The sequence below is a fragment of the Dinoponera quadriceps genome, unplaced genomic scaffold, assembly GCF_001313825.1.
Source record: "Dinoponera quadriceps isolate SergipeBrazil2010 unplaced genomic scaffold, ASM131382v1 scaffold2414, whole genome shotgun sequence".
NCBI lineage: Eukaryota > Metazoa > Arthropoda > Insecta > Hymenoptera > Formicidae > Dinoponera > Dinoponera quadriceps.
Window position 1 is genome coordinate 177846 of NW_014556444.1, and position 19730 is coordinate 197575.

General features: G+C 43.6%; 1 pseudogene; it reads right to left on the reverse strand.

The window, feature by feature from the left end:
• LOC106747407 overlaps positions 1 to 19730 on the reverse strand; it is a 256552-nt pseudogene that overhangs the window by 19421 nt on the left and 217401 nt on the right.

A 19730-nucleotide genomic window follows, 5' to 3' on the forward strand; every position in this document is an offset into this window, starting at 1 on the left:
GGTCAACGCAACGACACGAACGGAGGATAAAGCGTATCCTCGAATTTGCTGTCCACCGGGCCGTCGAATTTTGACAATTGATACCGTCGTGCATGAGCGCCGTTTTAATCGCGAAAATATTTGTATGACGTCGTCGTAACGCGGAATCTTGATCGGTAAATTCATCACTGATGAAAATTAGAGATCATGTAAAAATAGGGACTTCAGTGATTATTATATCGTGATATGTACTATAAATTTGTTATCCTTAATGTTGTTTGTGGATTCACAAAAAAATACGCGCACGGAAAAGAAGAATTAGCTCTCATAACTGAAAATTTAACTACCCGTATGATACAACTGAAATTTAGTTGCCAGATCTAATTTTTAGCTGTGGAAGTTTATTATTTTTTCCCATGCATGATTATAATCATAGTTGTGCACGACTATAGTCATAAGAATTAGCTTCCACAGTTAAAAAATTAGGTCTGGTAACTAAATTTCAGTTATATTATGTGAATAACTAATTTATAACTGTTGAAACTAATTCTTCTTTTCATTGCAGAATCAGGTAATTATCTGAAAAACGACGAAGGTGGATAACGGCGGTAAATATGACTGAATGTCATATGGCAACATGTATTGTTTCGTTACTATTGATAAAAGAAATATGGCTACATTCCAACAAATTTGTTCGAATCTCTAATAAATAAACCAAACTAATTGTACCTTTATTGTTGCTCAAAGGTCAGAAGAGTGATTGGGATGATGCTGCTAAGCTATCCACGAATCATAGGTTCACCACGATATAATTTATCTTTTTTTTTAATTAAGTCCAACAAAGCAATTACAACATCACGAATCTTGCAAATGAGATATTTTACGCACTGAAGCAAGTAATTGTCCATGAACTGCACGGAGATTTTGCACACACGTCACGAATACCGCGAAACACGTGACTTGACGCGACACGGTCTTTCCGAAAACATAATCGCTCTATAAACCGATTAGAGATATGGATTCGGAATCGCTCAATTATACAACGATTAACACAGGTAAGCGCGGATTCCGAACGACTATCACGTTCAGACGCGTGTTTACACTCCGACGATCTGAGATCCAATGTTTACATTTATGTTACGTGTACCTCCCTCTCTGCTTCTCCTGCTGCCCGAGCGTTTTTGTACACTCGTAAAGGCTTGCTTTTGCAATTCCGAGTCTGTAGCGTGTTATTACGTCTGTGACTTACACAGGTTTGTTCTACAGTCCACCGAATTTTCTGGCAATATTAAAGTTGAGAAAATTGAAATTTCGCAAGAACGGTTCGACCTTTTAAGACTACCGATTATACAGCAAACGCATTTCGCGAATCGCGCAACACCCATACCACTACGAAAGCGAGATGGAAAAAGCTAGAAGGTCCAAACTCGAGGCTCCGAGGGAGGCTACGTGACTCAGAAGTTTAGCGAGCTGAAGAAAATATGATTCAATTTTCCTGGAGAGTCCCGGGGAGCGCGTGCCATCATTTTTGGAAATGATATTCTACGTGCAGCGGAACGTCTCGCGCGCGCGCGCCGAGAACGCACATTTAGAGAAATTGAAGATGATAAATCTCTCTCGACGTAATGGCTACAACCGTGAGAAAGAGGGGCGTTATCGCGACGGGGACGTTATTCCAATTCCGCGGGATCGTTAAAGTCTCACTTCTCTATAAATACCGCGTCGCTCGCATTTCTTGTGCAGCGGGTCTTCGTTTATTCATTAACATCGTACGCGCAGGCCCGTATTTTTGCGCGGCTACCGCGATAACGGATAACGGAACGCGCGGCACGGTAAGCCCGCCGCTTACCGCGGCACAAGCAAGAACTACTCGGCGGTGAAACGAAGAATAACAAGGGAAAGTGCCTCCCGACTGAAAGACAATTTTTGTCGGACACGGAGTATCGCCCAGCTATCGTCGGGCGACGATCCAATTTCCGTCGAGATACTTTTACCTAACCGACGGCGGCGCCGTGATGGATACTCAAAAGCCCCTCGCATCGGTATACAGAATTTTATCGTTCGCTGATGCAATTTTCATCGGGACGTTCTATCGGCGCACCGGCGGCACGGCGGGTGGTGGACACTCGAACTCCCATATATCATTACGCAGACTTTTACTACGCTCGCGTATATACGTTCCAAGTTTTGACGCTCAAGTCAGCTACTTTTTTATCGTCTACTTGAAGCGTGGCACGTCATCAGGCCGGTCGACGTAAATTTATAAAAGGGCGGCGTCCCTGCGAAAGCCCGGCACAGTCTCCTCGCGGAGGGAGAGAAGATCAATATAGACGTTTTCAAAGGGGCGTTAAGTAAGTACGCTGCGAAATCTCCGACGAGAATCAAAATAAAAGCCAACACGGTTATTTTCAAATCCGTTTGTCGCGCACACAGAAATATATACGACTTCATAAACTGATCGCTGAAATCGACCCACACATTTCTTAAGGTCCTGGGTAACAAATAAAAATGTTAATTTTGGCTATAAAGTGAGAAAATATAGTTCCGTCCTTTCGAAAAGATGAAAGGTTTAAACGAATATACAAAATGATTTAGGGGGCCATTCAACAATTGCGTCACCCCATGATCAAGGCGGGTAGGGGGAGAGGGAAATCAATTAATTTGCGTGACGGCATAGATGTGATTGCCTGGACTGAACGTTTGCCTTTACTTGAGGGGTGGAAGTCGAGATGCGCGTAAAAAAAGATGCATTTTGTTTTATGTTCTTTGTGTTTTTTCTCGCTCGCATAGCATCTATGTGCGTAAAAGAGAAAGAACAGGACAGAAATTACAGAGTGCATCCTTTTTTACGTGTACTTCGACCTCCCATTTTTCAACATTCAGTTTAAATATATCTATGCGTGACGGTCTATAATGGCAGAGGGGGGAGTAAAAGTCATGGAATGTCATATTAGATAGCATAACTTGTAAATATGGATGCGCGTGGTTATGCATTTTGTTTGCATTCGTGACACATTTGGTTACGTTCAGTAAACATTTTTCAGCTTTGACATGATTTTGCATTAATAATAAAAATGTCAATTTTTAAATATTTATTCATTTTAGAACACAACTTTTACCAATCAAAATTATAAAATAAGGCAATTAATTTGATATTATATGTCTAAAAATTATTATTTGTATTTTAGAAGAAGATAATAGCATATAATTTGATAATTATTATCCACAATATGGTTATAAACTATCTTTTATTCTATGTGTTAGCGCGAGGAAGAGGGGAGTAATTCCACACGTCAGGCAATATTGGAAGGGGGCAAATATTTTGTGACGAAATTGACAAAGGGAGGCGTAGAAATACCCAAATTTAACGCGATGTAATTGTCCCTAAATAAAAGAAGAAAGATGCAGTGTCTCTTACTACTTGACACGTTACCACGGCCATCTTGTTCACTTGATTCAGTGGAAGACTATAGACACAAGTCAGCCTATGGGAAGCCTATGGGAAGCCTATGGGAAGCTAAACGTCACCGACCAGAACGCGGCTCGTCGTCGTGCCGCTCGCGGTAAATGCATCAAAGGATTACTCGGTACTATATCGAAACGCGGCTTCTTCGCCCGTAGCATTGAAGGAACCGAGAGCAGGACACGACGATGAGTTCGAAGCCGGAGACGTAGCCGACGAGGACGACAAACGAGAAATTGGAAGGCGAAGCCTTCGAGTGGCTTAAGCTCGTCGACGGTTAACAAGTTCTCGTCGAGGATCTCTCCGACCGTCGCCATCGCCGTAGGCTGCATCAAGGGCCCGGGGTAAATACACCTAGCTACGCGCACGTCGTAGGAAATGGTTGTTCACGGCGTTAGAATACACACAAACACACACATACGTCGTAGCTCGCGATGCAACGTGCCGGAAGCGCGGCGCGTAAGCTACGGATATTGTGTCCGCGCGTCTACATCGCATCGTCCGACGTTGTGATAGTGCAAGATAGGTCGTGATAGTGCATGCTGGAATACGGTATATCTATCCATCAGATTGATTTGAAGTAAACTAGATCCATCGTTTATGTTCCTTCTAACTAACGGAGTAAAATAGCGCACGCAAATAACATATCGCGACGCGCGGATTCACTCTCTTTTTTCCTCACCTCCCCTCTCTCTTTCATTTAATTTTCTTTCATTTATATTTATATATTTTTTTCATTTTCTGTAAATCAGAAAGCAGTCGATATGGTGTGCCCGGTTTTACTGTATTAACTAATTATTAATTTCTCATAATTTTTGAGTGTTTTTTTTTCGCCACTGCTTTGCTGCTATAGATTTTATTTTCTATAAGGCTATTATTTATTATTAGTATATTATTCGTATATGATTCTGATGATGATGATGATATTATTACTTTTCTTTATTACATTCTAACTGCGTTATGGTGCAACATTTTTTTCTGGCTGCACGCTCCGTATTGGTTTTTTAACTGAAATTGCTTTATATATGTCTAAGAGGATAATGTATCCCATGGAATAATAAAACTATCTCCTCCTCCCCCTTCTCTCTCTCCTTTTCCATTAATATATTTTTGATCATATATTTTGGCGACGTCTGCACCAGCGCTACACCAGATTCAAATATATCTCGCGAGAGTCGAATGAAAAGTAAACGATTTTTCTTTCTTATTTCCAGAGAGATACAACGCGTTCTGCTCTCTTTCTCTCTCCCCCTATCTCTCTCCGAGCTACCCCTAAGAGGACGATTCCTTTCGACTCGCAACTACCGTGAAATTCGCGGTTGGGAAAAAGCCTCGCCGCGAAGCGTAACCCGGTACCGTGGAAATTTCATTTCGCGGCTCGTCCGGCCCCGGCAAATATTATCGTAAATTTCCGCCTTGGCGTATCACCTGCGGTTCTCCGTCGCCTATCTCCGCCTCTCTCTCCGGCGCGCCCCGGAGAAATATTTCTTTCCCCCGGGCCGATAAATCAACGCGGTCCGTTCGACACGACGGTCATCAATAACGGTAGTGCTTAGGCTTTTTCCGCGCGGCACTCGCGCCGGAATATCGAAAACCCCTACGGGCACCATGGTGCTTCTCTCTCTCTTTCTCTAGCATATATATATATATGTGTGTGTGTGTGTGTGTGTGTTGTGTGTATGTATACGTGCATGTGTGTGTATGTGCATCACCGTAGCGTGCAACGATCTCTCTTTTCCTCGCGCATGAGAGTGCATGCGCAGCCTCGAAAAACTTGCTACCGCGTGCAAGTTTAATGGCTCGGAACGGCGTTGCGCCAAGTTGCACGGGCTCGTTTATTTTTCACAGACAGCCAACCGTGGCCCCCTTGCGAAAGGAAGCGGAGAAAAATTACCCGGCGAACGCGTACCTCAGGAATTAAAAGCCATATTATCAGCGCTAACGCGATGTTTATAATATATTTATTCGGTTGCAATATATATATATATATATATTTTTTTTTTTTTCCAGGGCGACGGAAGTGCGCGCGGGATTGAGTGCGAGACGGGCTAAAAAGAATTCAAAGGAACGCAACACCGCCGGCGTCGTGAGATAAAAACGATCGCATGGCGGTCATTTGTACCAACTTCATTCAGTGAAAGAGCCCAGATATAAATCAGCCGGAGCACCAAAGTAACGGCAGTAGGGGCTATTACGCCCGTAATTCTGTTAAGATTGCACCGAGCGAAGCGGCACGATATATTCGTCCGGGCAAAGAAAGTACCGGCGGGCGATTTCGTCTGGAAATCGCGGGAAATTCGATGACGGCGGAGCGCGAGAAGGGCGGGAATTACGAGAGATTAATCGGCGGAAACGATTGAACGTGCGGAGGCATAATTATACCTCAAAGGAGGCGCATCTCTGCGAATGAAAGAGAGAGAGAAAGAGAGAAAGATTTCCGGATCTGGAAGATAAATTTATCAATTAGACGAACGTTATACGACAATATAAATTTCAATACGTTACGTTTTATTTTAAATAAGAAAAAAGATAGTCGTGATATCGGAGATTTGTACTCCGCGATGATTCTACAGTTGCACGTGAAACTTCGCGATTTTTTCGTCCCATCACGATTTTTGTACGAACATTCAAACATCGGTTCACATTAATGTACATAATAATTAATGATATCAATAAACGACGATAATTATATAGTTTCTATTCAGGAACTAACGTCAATGACAATTAATGGAATAATTAATTTTACGTTATTAATGATATGTTGAATATATTTGGAAAGCTTCGCGGCCCAAAGTAATTATATAATAATTAATATCAAAGTGTGTACACGTGTGCGGCGCGGAGGGGAAACCCTTCCGATAGAACGATTAACCAAATGAAACTACCAGAAAAGTTCGAAAAGCGGAAAAGCGGTGTATAAATATTGCATGCAGAACGAAATATCCGGTGTGTGAGAGGTTAATAATTTTAAAAACTTCGTGCGCGTTTCGAAATTAAATTTCCGACGAGACCGATTAAACGCGAGATAATTCGACCGAGGAAGATAGCGGTGAAAAAGAGGCGATGTGTGTCACCAAGTTTCTCGCAATTGCCGTGCCGACGGTGCAAACGCGCGACGCAAACGCGATACGTCTATTTTTATCATAACGAACGCCAATTTTTTTTATCGCTGTTATCGCGAAGAGGGGACGAACGAAGATATAGATATAGCACATGCCGAACCCGAAACACAAGACGGAACCTGAATTATCGCGAATACGGCGTGTTTTACTTCCAATCTGTAAACAAGAATTTAATAACGGCAAAGTCAGACTGTCCAGCCTTCAAAGCTAATCCTTTTCAGTAAATTTCAGGAATTTCAACAATTGCGCGCTTCGTGCCACGAGAGCACGTCGACGTTGATATCGAGCGAGGATCGAGTCGGCACGCTGGGTTCAAATTATTTTTCGGCTTAAAGACTTTGTTCCGTCACGTGTGAGCCACGTCGACGAGGAGTCAACAATTCAACGCCGAGAGCGACGTCAAACACGCGTGTGCGAGATGATGACAGCAATCGCGAAAGCGCGGAGGAATCACACCGTCCGGAATTCGCGTCGCGGATACGCTCCGCGCGAGATATGAAATTCCATAATGTAATTAAAGCCGAATATCGTCGCAGCGGCAAAATTGTTTTCGGCCGGAAATATCTGTGCCGGGACGACGCGCAATTAGCTAGAACCGCAGCGGTGCGGAGTCGTATAAATCAATTCAGAGACGCTCGTAAATCAGTCTTCGGGATTCGGTCTCTTATTCTCCCGCTCTCCCCTCCCCCCCCTCCCCTCTCTTTCTCTTTCTCCTCCTCTCTCTCCGTTGTTCGACCCAGTTTTCGACACTGTCGAGAGGACAATTCCACAATTCTTACCGCGAGCGATTCTAAAAGCAGAATCGGAGGACGGATAAGCATCGGAGCTGTCGAACGTTTGTTCAAACATCTCGCGTTTGTCAAAAGCAGAAACTTCTAGAAAATTGATGAAATAAATAAAGGCTAAAGGTGGTAGTATTTCCAATGAAATTAATTTTCCGATGAAAAGGGGGCTTTACGCCAACGCCAACGTTTTAATACGCGTAAAACATGTATGAATATAAAAGGTTTTCATATTTTACATAGAACGCTTGTGTGTGCCAAATATATGCGAGTGAGTTTTATGTTATTAATATTCCGTTCAAGCATTCGCAGAATGTTAAATGTGTAGTATTCTGTGTAGTATTTATCGCAAAGAGTATTATGGAAAAATAGCTTTTGAATATAGCGCGTTCCGATTGGTTTACCGAAATGGCAATCGCTGCGGCCTCGAATCGGGCGAGTGCAACGGACATGTGTATTAACTGCAGTTACGAAAAATCCTTTTCCGGCCTTTAGATATATTGTACAACTGGGGCGCGCGCGCGTGATGCGTAAGCGAGGAAAACGTTTTCGGACGACACGGAAGATCGGCGACACTTGGACGTAATTACGCTTCGTCAAGGATCCGTTCGGAAATCCGCGAAAATGATATCACGAAGATCGAATTCCATCATTTTCGACGGAGGAGCAAATATTTGCACGATCGGAAATTCCGTTCGCGCTGATGGATGTGTGCCTCGTAATTGGCTGCAAATACACGGATCAACGCCTTCGCGCATATACATTCACTTTGGAGGGGCGAATAAAAAATAAAAGAACATGATATAAAATGAATTTACAGAATCGACATTTTTGTCATGTTATGCAAGACTAGTTGCGCGCGCGGATTCCATTTTTCATATTCGCCGAGTAACATAAATCAAAACCCCTTTACCTAACTCGACATTTTTCAAAATATTACGGAGGCCGCTCGCGGTTAATGATGTAGACATCGGTGCGCGCGCGCGAGGATTTTTATCGTCTCGACGCATCAGCGTTACGGAAATTACGTCGTTTTAAATTCGAAGGAGCGGAACGTCAATATCGAATGCTCGATTTAGCACGCTCTCGCACGGACATGAAGCGCAACAATGCAGTGCGCGAGCATTCGCGCACTCTCGCAATTTTCCAACGATACCCGTACGTAACACGAGATCTAACAATGCGGCGTCTCCACATCTGGCAGGAAAAACGCGCCGTTTGAGAGCGCGCCCTTTGACTTAACCCGTGACTTTTGAGCGCAAGACAGTGATTTTCCGGGGCGATAACCGTGATTTCCAACGACGCCCGTCCTCTCGCAAGCGCGGACCGAAATCGGTTGAACGACCGGTAGACACCTTTTGATGTCGAATCACTCTTCCTCCTCCGGCCCGTCGCGAGCGGCGAGCCCACTGTGAAAGATTCCTAGGGTGCGACGCGAACACACTCGGTGCCGCATACACTTTATTCCCAACCCATCGTTCCGTCCCAGCGATTTCGAATTCCCGAACAAATTTGATCGTCGTCGTCGTCGTCGTCATCTCCCTCCGTCTTCGTCGTCTTCGTCTAGTCGAGCTCGCATCTCTACGTGACGGGAAAATCGCGGACTTGCTCGCGCGTCGGAAAGCCACTTCTTCCCTCCCCCTCGCCCCGCTCTTTCTACGTACCAGTATATAAACCCTTACCCACCAACCTCATCTCTCTCTCTCTCTCTCTCTCTCTCTCTCTCTCTGCTCGTCCGCACGACGCCCCTCCGTTCCCCGGCCGCGACGCGCGCTTTCTACTCTCGTATTTTCCTACTTCTCGCGCTTCGTGGTTCTACTTTCGCACGCGCGATTGTGCCCTGACGAGTTTATGGCGGGTCCTCGGCGGAATCCCAAACGCGGCACGTACGCGAAGTTACAGACTTGAACGAGGAGCGAGCGACAGAAAAAAAGAGAGAGAGAGAGAGAGAGAGAGACCGTCGAAGAGACGCGAAGAAGTGTGCGCGAGATGACTCCTCGCACGGGCAATCTCACGGTGGCTGGCGTAATTTCGGAGCCGATGAAGGTACTGATAGCTTCTTGGGCTTTTCTCCGGTGATGCCAGTCTCATTTGCGAATTGTGCTCGATCGGAGCGAGTTAATTTGAGATGCACGCTTCCATCGAACGCATTTCCGAACAAAATCTACCAAACGTGACGTAAAGTCACGATTATCGAGGGGCAATAGCTCAAACTACTGCTAATTATCATACAAGTAACTCTTTATCTGAAATAATGATTTCTATCCGAAGTTAAAGTTAGAAAGGTTCTGAGAGAAACAACAAAATCAATATAGAGCCGTAAGGAGCCAAAGCAAGTTGTTATTATTATTATGTGCCACGAATAAATTGAACGATGTATTTACAATACCTCTTACACAAAACTATATGTCATTATATAAGAATATTCACTATAATTTGCAGAGTGATATAATAACATATACCTTGGCTTTTCACGACCCTATACCGATTTTATTCTATCCGAAGTGTTCTTCGACACAGGATCGCACGAGAATCTACTTTCGGCTGATCAAAATTTGCACGACGCTCGAGATCCCCGAGGTGCGTTCGTTTACAGGCATTTCAGGCCGATCCGTGGACTGACGTCACGGAATTCGTAAGCAGATTTAACACGCAGTAACGCTACGGTGAGTAATTAACGCGGCATCCGCGCGTTGATTAAATTTCACGCGTCGGGAGCAAATTCATAAATATCCGCAGCTGCGCCATTTCCGGCAAAGGTGGCTGCAACTTACGACGACGTAGCGAAAGAAAATTAATGACTACAAAAGATTACTCTCCGGACTCCGCGGCTGTCCGATGAAATATCATAAATCGCGGGCTTGCTAGGTCTGAGAAGTTTTCATAGCCGGCCGCTTCCGTCTCGCTCTCTCTATCACGCCCCCCTCTCTCTTTCTATCTCTCTCTCGCTCACTCGTTCGCTCCCACCCTCTCTCGATTCCACCCCCTTTCCGCGTCTCATTCTCATTACGAAGTTCCCGGTCATCAAATTTTATTAGCCCCCACTTCAGTCGGCCGGCCCGCCTTACTTCTAACTCAATATCGTAGATTCGTAGTCTCGGTTTAACTACCCACCCATCCACCCTTCACAGCGGAGGCACACGAAAGCGCACGATTCGCTCACACCTACATACATCTCGGCATAGCGCTTCTTTCTCCCTCTCCCCACTTTCTCGTTCTCTTCATCCCCTTTCTCTCCTTGTACTCCACAACACGCGCGCTTCTCTCTCTCTCTCTCTCTCTCTCCTCAGATGTAAGCGCGGCGAGCGACTTTGAAAGCGGCAATAATTCCGTGCTCTACGGCCGAGAACTAATTTCCACCGGCTCTGACAGGGTGCTACCGAGGAGAGGGTGGGGGCGGGTAAAGAAAGAGCAAGCAAGAGAAGAAGACGAAGGGTAGTCTCACCTTCGAGGCTCTCACCGGCTCCTCGTTCCTCGTGGATGGTTCGTTTTCCCGCGCGCCCTTTTATCGCCCGACAATGGTTCGCCGGGGTGCAGCCACCTCGGCCCTACGTGGTCAAGGGTCGCAGCCAATAAACTGCCTGCCAGCGAGCTACTAACCTACGTGCCGGTCGAATCCGCGGAAAGGTGGTAAAGACGGCCGGGAAAAAGAGAAAGAAAGGAGAGATGAAAGGGGGGACTGAAGGGGCAAGAGAGAGACTTTCCTGATGGCGCGAGGTTTCCGCTTCGCGTCCTTTAATTGCGACGGCCACGTCGCGGTTGGAATTGGGACTAACGACTTTCTTTCGGTAGCGTTTAAAAGCCACGCCGACGGACACGTGTGTGACGTTTACGGGCGTGATACCGTAACGGCCGCGTCTGCGTTTTACCGCGTCTGTGGAACTGACGCGGCATGAACCAGGAAACGCTATCGGAAAGCGAACGAGGAACAGAATACCGGGCCAATTGGGCTAAAATTGCAGCTGTCAAACAATCCCAAGTGCTGCAGGATATAATTCACTGGTGGAGAAAAGCTCACAGTACAACTCGAGTTGAAATTTTGGTGCTACATTAATCCTGCAAATTCCGCCGAACTTGGACTCTGTGATGAATTTCCGACATATTATACGATCCTGCTTTGTAGCAATTATAATTACTTTATTAACGAAAAATCGTTTTCTTCATTGATGTAACGTGACTTCGAGCTTGCACCAGTTTCAAAAGAAACGACGTTGTTCAACTTTGCGGCCGACGAAAATTGAGCTCATTCGAGTTGTAAAGAAGTTAAACTAATCGCAAGGTGCGAGATAATTGTAGTAATCGGCGAGATAGCAATCTGAAGTTCGTTATCGCCGTGCATTACATTCGGTGGACGGGACCGTTGCGGGTAATGAAAGTTACCGAAAGCTAGTAAGCTATAAAATTAAACCGGCACCGAGGAGATAAAAGGAAGAGGGAGTGCTTTCGAAAGACCGAAACTTTCCGCTTCATATCGCTCAACAGCCCAGACTCAAATTCTAATTAACGATCTTCGCGAGTGGGAATTATCATCTTCATTTCGGAGATTTCATTTTGAAGTCCCTCTCTGTTTCTCTTTCACCTCCTCCCTCTCTCCCTCTCTCTCTCTCTCTTCCTTCTCTTCTCTTTCTATCTATTAGAAACGCGTTTTTTTTTTTATTACGTATCGTTGTATGAGAGCTCGATAGAAACGAAGCAAATCCGGCTAAGAAGATCGGAGAGTCGACAAATTGAATGATAAAGGCGATACAGAAATTAATGGCGTTTTAGTTACGGGTCGCGCGACATACCCGGCAATCGCGAAAAAGCCGTCTAATCCTCTTACGTCTTTCGGACCTCGCGTCCCGCGCTGACCAACTCTTTGAAAGGTCCGTTCTGTAAGCCCTTAAACCCATCTCGGCCGCGGCAATTCCAGACCAATTTCGAGAAAATTCAATCGTGAAATATACAGCGCGGCATGTTGAGCCGTTGGATCGGCAGGAACAATAAGGACGCGAGGGTCAAACCCTCCGTCTCGTGTCGGGCGACACAAATCAATTAAGCTCGTTAGCTTAATGATATACTCAAATACAATTGTAATTACGAATTACATGCTTAAGTAACCGCGATCATATCTCGAACGAAGTCGGAAATCTTGATTTTTCATTTCGGTAAATATCAGAGATTTCAGTACGTCACCAGAAAGCGAGAAATCCTATTCGAAAGTATGAATCAAGTATGAATCAAGCTTCCACTTTCAAGTTGCGACGAGCGCTTCTCGTGTTCTTCCAACGACTTATAAAATTGCGGTCCGAAAATGATCGGTAACGACATTCTTCTCGATTCTAAATTTGAGAGTCAAGGAAACACACACTGATAGAAAATTATAGTTGGTTTCGGTGCTAGGCATATTTTATAGTAATAGCAACATCTATATAAGATAATTATCAAGCTGATTATAGTAACACTTATTAGAAAAATGGTTCCCCTGATTATTTTTGTGGTTAAAGGATATGTTTGGCGCCGAAGCTAACTACAATTTTCTGTCGATGCACAGTCGAATGAAACGACTTCAGGAAAACGACGAAAAGACTCACCTTTTGTTGCTGCGCTTCAGTGGCGAGTAGTTGCTTCAAGGCCGCGTGACCATTCGTCGTGGAGGTAGCACCGGGCGTGCTCGGTGTGCTGGGATTACTTCCGGGGGTGTTAGGTGTATGAGGCCCGGTTGTGGGGCTGCTGGGACTGACGCTCTCGTTGACTTTGCTGCCGGCATGATGGTTCTCCGTGTGCCTCCTCAGGCTCCTCGCGTCGCAATAAGACTTGCCGCATCCTTCAGCCTTGCACTCATACGGCTTCTTGTTCCGATGCGTCAGCATGTGTCCGTTCCTGCAATCGATAAGATTCGCTCGCTTGATTCCTCGGAAGGACGTTCTCGCGGAAGACGCTCGCGTGAGACGCTCGCGAATCAGCGATTCCGCGTTCATCCGGCCGCGACAGTTAACTTCGCGCGGAAATTTCTTCATCAAATCTGTCATTCTCCCGGAGGCGGGGGAGAAGCACCATCGCCGCCGCGATGCTTCAAGCGGAATATAAATCGACGGCGGTAACGCGTCTTTCGGTCGTCAGGAAATATCGCACGCGTTCCTACGGTATACCCTACGATATATCCTCACATTCGGATTCCTCCCGCATCCAGCCTGAAATTATGTCGGGCCGATTACGCCGCTATCTATATCGGCGATCTACCCCGGCTCGGAAATCCCATATACCGTCGAGCACGATTCCCGTCTTATCTAGGAGGAACATCTAAACTCATCCCCAGCGTGCTGCCCTTACGCCCGCTAGCCCACCTAAAGACTTATCCACTCCATTTGCCCGATATTCCGGCTGACATCGACGAGGCAAAACGTGCGCTTAACGCGTTCGCGAAGACGCTTACCTCTTCCTCCACCATCAGCGCCACCTCCTCCTGTTTTTCTCATCTCCTCTCCGCGGCACGAGGAAATGAGAACCGACCATTCTCCGTAGAAACGTTAGAAAAAGACGTGGAAATCCGCGGGTGTGCGTCCGGCGTGCAACAAGTAGCGCGATTCCGCGATGTAGGGGATTACGCGATCGCGTTCTCGATAAAATTTATGATTACCGCACGATTGCGTAGTCGACCGTTCATGACTACAATTGCAGGTTTATCGATCGACTCGACAGGCACAAAATAATGGCGGCCCGTATCTTGATTGAAATAAACCAGATTATCCGGATGTAATTGCGAACAGGTCGCGCCCTCTTATCCGTATCAATCTCGCGTGCGAGATAGCGGAACGGTAGGAAGAGCGAATCAGTTCCGATATAAATATTTATATATTTTTTTTCAGGACACAGTACGTATATTAGCTTTGTCCAGAATTTCGGCGCAAAATTATATCTCGCGCCGGGTCGCACTGAAAAGTTTATTTGTCACTGCTACCGAAATATTTGATATGCATATTATGGTTGACGATGTAACATTCTTACTTTACTTACGTCAACCAAATATATGTATTATGGAAAAGACAAACTTCATGTATTTTTTTAAGTTAGCGCAACTAAATTTAAACTTATTCACTTAGTTTCCTCTGGTTTCTTGATAAACTTAAAATTCGTTATTTTTCATGGAAAATAGTCTTATTAATGATATCATAATATTTAAAGTTTTAAACAATCCGTATAGAAACATATCTATATCTTTAAAGAAATCTGTAACAGCGTTCTCAACTCGATAAACAAGGCGTTAGACTACGGTCCTCAGTAAAAATATACATAAAAAATTAGTCTTAAATCAAAAATAAATATTTTCATATATGTATAAGCAAGAATATTATAATCTTCTTAGAAGATTTTTAGTCTTGATTTGATTGAATATATATTGATGCAAGTATTATTTGCACTTCATTCAAGACTAAACATCTTTTAAGAATATTATAATATTCTTACTTATATATGAAAATATCTGTCGTTGATTTAAGATTATTTATTTTCTGTGTAGCTTTTATCTCATTATTATTTTGATTAAGAAACAAAATTTTTTGGCTGTAATAACCAGACAGTTTATTAAGCGTATATTAACCAAATTATTTGGTTGGGTCTACCTAAATCTGGTTATGACAGTTAAATTAATTTTTCAATGCGCGCCGCGTTTCGATCGTTCGATAACACGTTTACTGCGCATGATGCAAATCCGCGCCATTATATACCTTATTAGCAGTGCGCATTGGCGTGGATTTGCGTCCGCAAAAAAAATTTGATTTAGATAATATAGTGATAGACATATAAATATGTATAAAGCGATGTCTATCGTGAGAATTTAAAGCGTAAGACTTAAGCTTTAAGCTTTAAGCTGTAATAAACTAATTAATTCCAATCGATTATTCTTCTCACATTCAATTATAATTGGTCAATTTCTTCTATAGCTGGCTTAAAGCTTAAGTCTTAAGCCTCAAATTCTCGGTATAAACACTGCTTAATGCTGACCAATTATTTACACTTTCAAAAATCCCTTTAATACCACGGTGAAACTAAACAAATGTGAGCAGTAAACGTGTTAAAATATCAGTCAAGGTTAATCAGCCACGAGGATTAATTACTAATATTTTTGCCACAGGAGGTTATCTCGGACACGTTACATTTTTCCGTCGCGTTCGTTCCTTCTCCCTCTTCTCTCTTTCTCTCTCTCGCTCTCGTTCGCTGAAACTTTAACGAGATCTCAAGCGTGGACATCCTTCGTCGGATTCTTCGCAGTGGGAACCTCTGGTGGATTGCGCGAGGAAGTCGTACGGATACGGGGGCAAGGAACTCGATGGAAAGGATATCGTTTCCAGTAAATTTTCCAGGAGACGCGGGGGCATTCCCATCCGCCGAAGTTTTATAGTCTATCGATATACGAACGGATTCCCTTAAATTCCACGGTAAAGTTGGTGCCGCGGGGAGGGTTTAATTTGTAAAAGCTAATTTGCCGAACTTTTAAGGTGACCTGCCCGCGCCCCTCTCTCTGCCCTCGTACCGCCAGCGTCGCCCTCTCTTATCGGAGATAATCAGGAACACCTGGGACGTGTCGACCGCACGTGCATCACGTTCTTTCCTTTTGTTTTTACCGAGGGTAGCGTAGAAAGGAAACGTAGAGGGAAACCCGAGGGCAGAATTCGCCCTTATTCTTATACATGGACGATCGTCTGCGCTGATCAAACAATCGGTTATTCTGATCCCCGTTGTGAAAAAATAACAAAATATTCTCGATGAATCGACGATATCTCGAATGCATGAGTAAGATAAATTCGATAGTTCCGTTCGCTTCCGGTGAAAAATTGCAAAAATAGGAGTATCCGATTCACGGTTTTCAGGATACGGTGCAGGAACAATAGTCGTGCGAGCGTTCACGTCATACAACGATCTATAGTTTCGAAGTTTGCACGCAGTTTTCGCCCGCAGTTACCGCCGCCATCGTGTTTTTATTTAATCAGTATCGGGCGAGAAAATATTTCATCGTACGTAACGGCGATAACGACGCGAGCTTGCAAAAATAACCGAGAAAAAGCCGTAGATTGAGCCAGCGTGATTTCGGGGGCGATCATTTTTCAGAGAAAAGAAGAAGAGAGAAAAGGAGGACACAAAAAATGAAACACACTCATGTCACGTTGGAGCGTCCGTCTTCGAGTCTCACGGTACCACGCGGCGGATCGTCGACGACAAGGAGAGGAAATTGTTATTAATTACTATATTAACCCTTGCGCCCCGCCGACAATGAGAATCTCCATAAAACTTTAATTGGATCTCGTGCAAAGAGGGCCGCGTCGATGAGCACGCGCAGAATTTTGCCTGAGAGAGGACGAAGATTAAATCAGCACTAATTATCAACTCTCGATTAGTTCTGCTCGTCCCTGGTAGCCTAACGAGACTACTAATAAAGAAGCTCCCTTTCTCACATCTCATATACTTTTTTAAATATTCCTTCTTTTCCCCATTACCAAAGTTGCGACTGGATCATTTTTAACTTTCGACTATTTCGCGAGTCAATTTCTGACATAGACGTACACAGAGATATTTTAGGAATTACAACGTCTATATCTTATATAAAAGATACCACGTACTTTCGGTTTAGAAATTCCAGAGACAAAGGAAACAGTACGCTTCGTTGGATTCTGGTTCGTTCTCTTGTCAGAGATGTTAGTAGCAGAACCCACTCGAAATTACACGGACAATGAGAAAGCAATCATCGAAATATCGAACACATTTCCAAAAAATAAAGCTTACGATGACGCTACAAGCCCAAGAGGAAAGTCTTTGTTTCTCGGAGGAGCAGTTTTCCCCTCCTTGCAGTTGCTCGCGTTGTCGCTCCTCCCTTTTAGTTCCAACGTCCTCGCAAATCCCTTTCGGGCGAAGAAACGGCCGGTCCTCCCCGGTATATACCTCCGCTCGAAGAAAAGCTCTCGAAGAGAATTCCACTCGAGGTGTAAGCGCTTCCGTTCCTTATTTCGCGCGGCGGCGCTCCGACTCAGCAAAGGGACTACGTGGATTTACTTCGATAACAGAAATACACCGAGATACGTACAATGGCGCCTTGTTTGATGCCAAAGAAATCGACGGAGCTATCGTCCTGAAAGTCCGTCAGGTTTTCAAGGCTGAGCGAAGGAGCGACGAAGCATCTGCGACCTTTGTCTCTCGATTTAGTTTGGAGATTTGCACGATTTCAACAAATGTTCCATTGATTATTACAGTCTTATGCATTATCGTGTCGTAGGCAAATAATTGAGATAAATTCGAAACTGTGCATGCTTAATAATCTAACATTTGTTTATTTAATGTTGCAAAATTTATTGTTGTAAGGTGCAAGAAAAACTGTAAATTTGGCAGAGGAAAAAGGTGGTATTACAGTCCTTGTAAGTATAATGGTCTCTTTTAACTCATTTCATTCCCCTATATAGGAATAATAAGGAAAATTAATTTATCTATTTTCAAAAATTTTTTTTATTTATGATAACATTTTTTTATCCATAATAAAGGTAGATTCTGGTCAAGATCTTGTTATTAAAATATAGTTTGGATTTTTGCCTTTCAGAAAATAATTTCACCTGGCTACCACCCATTTTTACTTTTACATTTGTATCTTTAAATGAAATAAATTCGTTTAATTCTCTTTTATTGGACCACATCTCTTCGACCCATAATGCAGCGTCGTTACATTATTATAAATAGTATCCTAAATAATAAATATTTCATAACTTTTCATAACTACAATTGATTAAACAACATTTTGACGAATATAATCGTTAAGTTTTCAATTTAAAATGTTGATTATCGATAAAATTGTTGTACAAAATATAAATGGAGGGCCATAATATCACTTTCTATTCTATAAATTGATCTAAAAAAAAATGATCATGTAAAGATCTATTAGATTAATTACTAAAGTCAAATATACTCCGAAATGTAGACCAAAAATTTTAAATATTTCTCCTTCCTTTTCGAGCAATAACAAAATTTAAAATGTATGAAGGTATATGAAGTTTCCAGAGAGTGGTAAAGAAGGTATCTCGCAAAACTTACAATGGCGCACCGGTACAGTAAGGAATCTGAGAAGTGCTGAAGTCGTCGTATCATTGTGGAAGTCTATCGGTTCCGACGAACAAGATTCGAGACGACGAAACTCGCGTACTATTATCTTCGCTTTTCCTTTTTTTTTTTTCTTCATTGCCCACGGAAGGCAGCTCTGACCAATAAAGTTGAAAACTTCAAGAGGGTTCTGCCTTTTTACAAACTGAACTCGCTAACTGTAGTTAAAATATTATTATACGTGCATCTCGCGTAAAGTCTTTTGCCTGAGAAATCAACGCGATAAAAAATAATAACATTTAATATCGTTTATAACATGTTGCAAAATTTATTCTCTGTTTTCTCAGAGTGATAATCTCCGTCGATGAATCTACGCGTTGTTTTTCAAATGAAAAAGAAAGAAAACTTTAGAGTCATTAAAGTAACTGTTATTCGATGAAAGATCCACAATGATGTACTTATTTTCGACGAGAGAAAGCGAGAGGGATGGAAACTGCGGCCGTACGAGTCTGTCAATTCTTATGAAGAGAATGAAGCACGGCGAGACCTTCGTACCGACTTTTTCTCGTTCTCAATTAAGTTTGAAACTCCATTCAAACGGTGAAAGGAATCGTACGCGCCTGCGAGAGATAGGTAGATAGATAAATAGAGAAAGAGAGAGAGAGAGAGAGAGAGAGAAAGAGATCTATTATCTCTTTCTTACCTCGCCATCGTAAAATCTTTACACACGGCGATATTATTGCCCAGACTGTCTATTATTGTTAGCGATTTCTTCCCTTCCATCTCGAACTCTAAATATGGTGAGGTCTCGACGGAACATCGACCGTGAGGATATTGCTGTTTCGCGAAATTGCCAATACGTGCTTTATCAGGGAACAGCTTGTAACTCTAAGCGGTTCTTCTCTTCCGTATCGACGATGTAAATCCGGCGCGCGGAAGTCAACCTGTTTTCCGAAGAACGAGGAAAGAACTCGAGGTATATTTTCGATCGCGCGCGCATACTGTATTGGGGACGTGATGGCGGCGGCAGCTTCCGGCGAAAAACAGGAACTGGGGCAAGGACTTGGCGATTTTGCGCATGAGATAGTATCGTACGGTTCGTTTACTTGCGTCCGCGGAAGCCCGGCTACAGAGGGAATATTGCCCAAAAGCGGCGCTCGACGAAACGGACACAAACAAACGTTTAACTTATCGCAACAAATAAACACGAAAACCTGAAAACAGGTTGTGGCGTTTTCAGCGACGTAGACGCGGCAAATAAAATAACATCGTCTAGCTACCGCGGATAAACGAAATAGATCGAAATAGCAGTTTGATATACTTTGA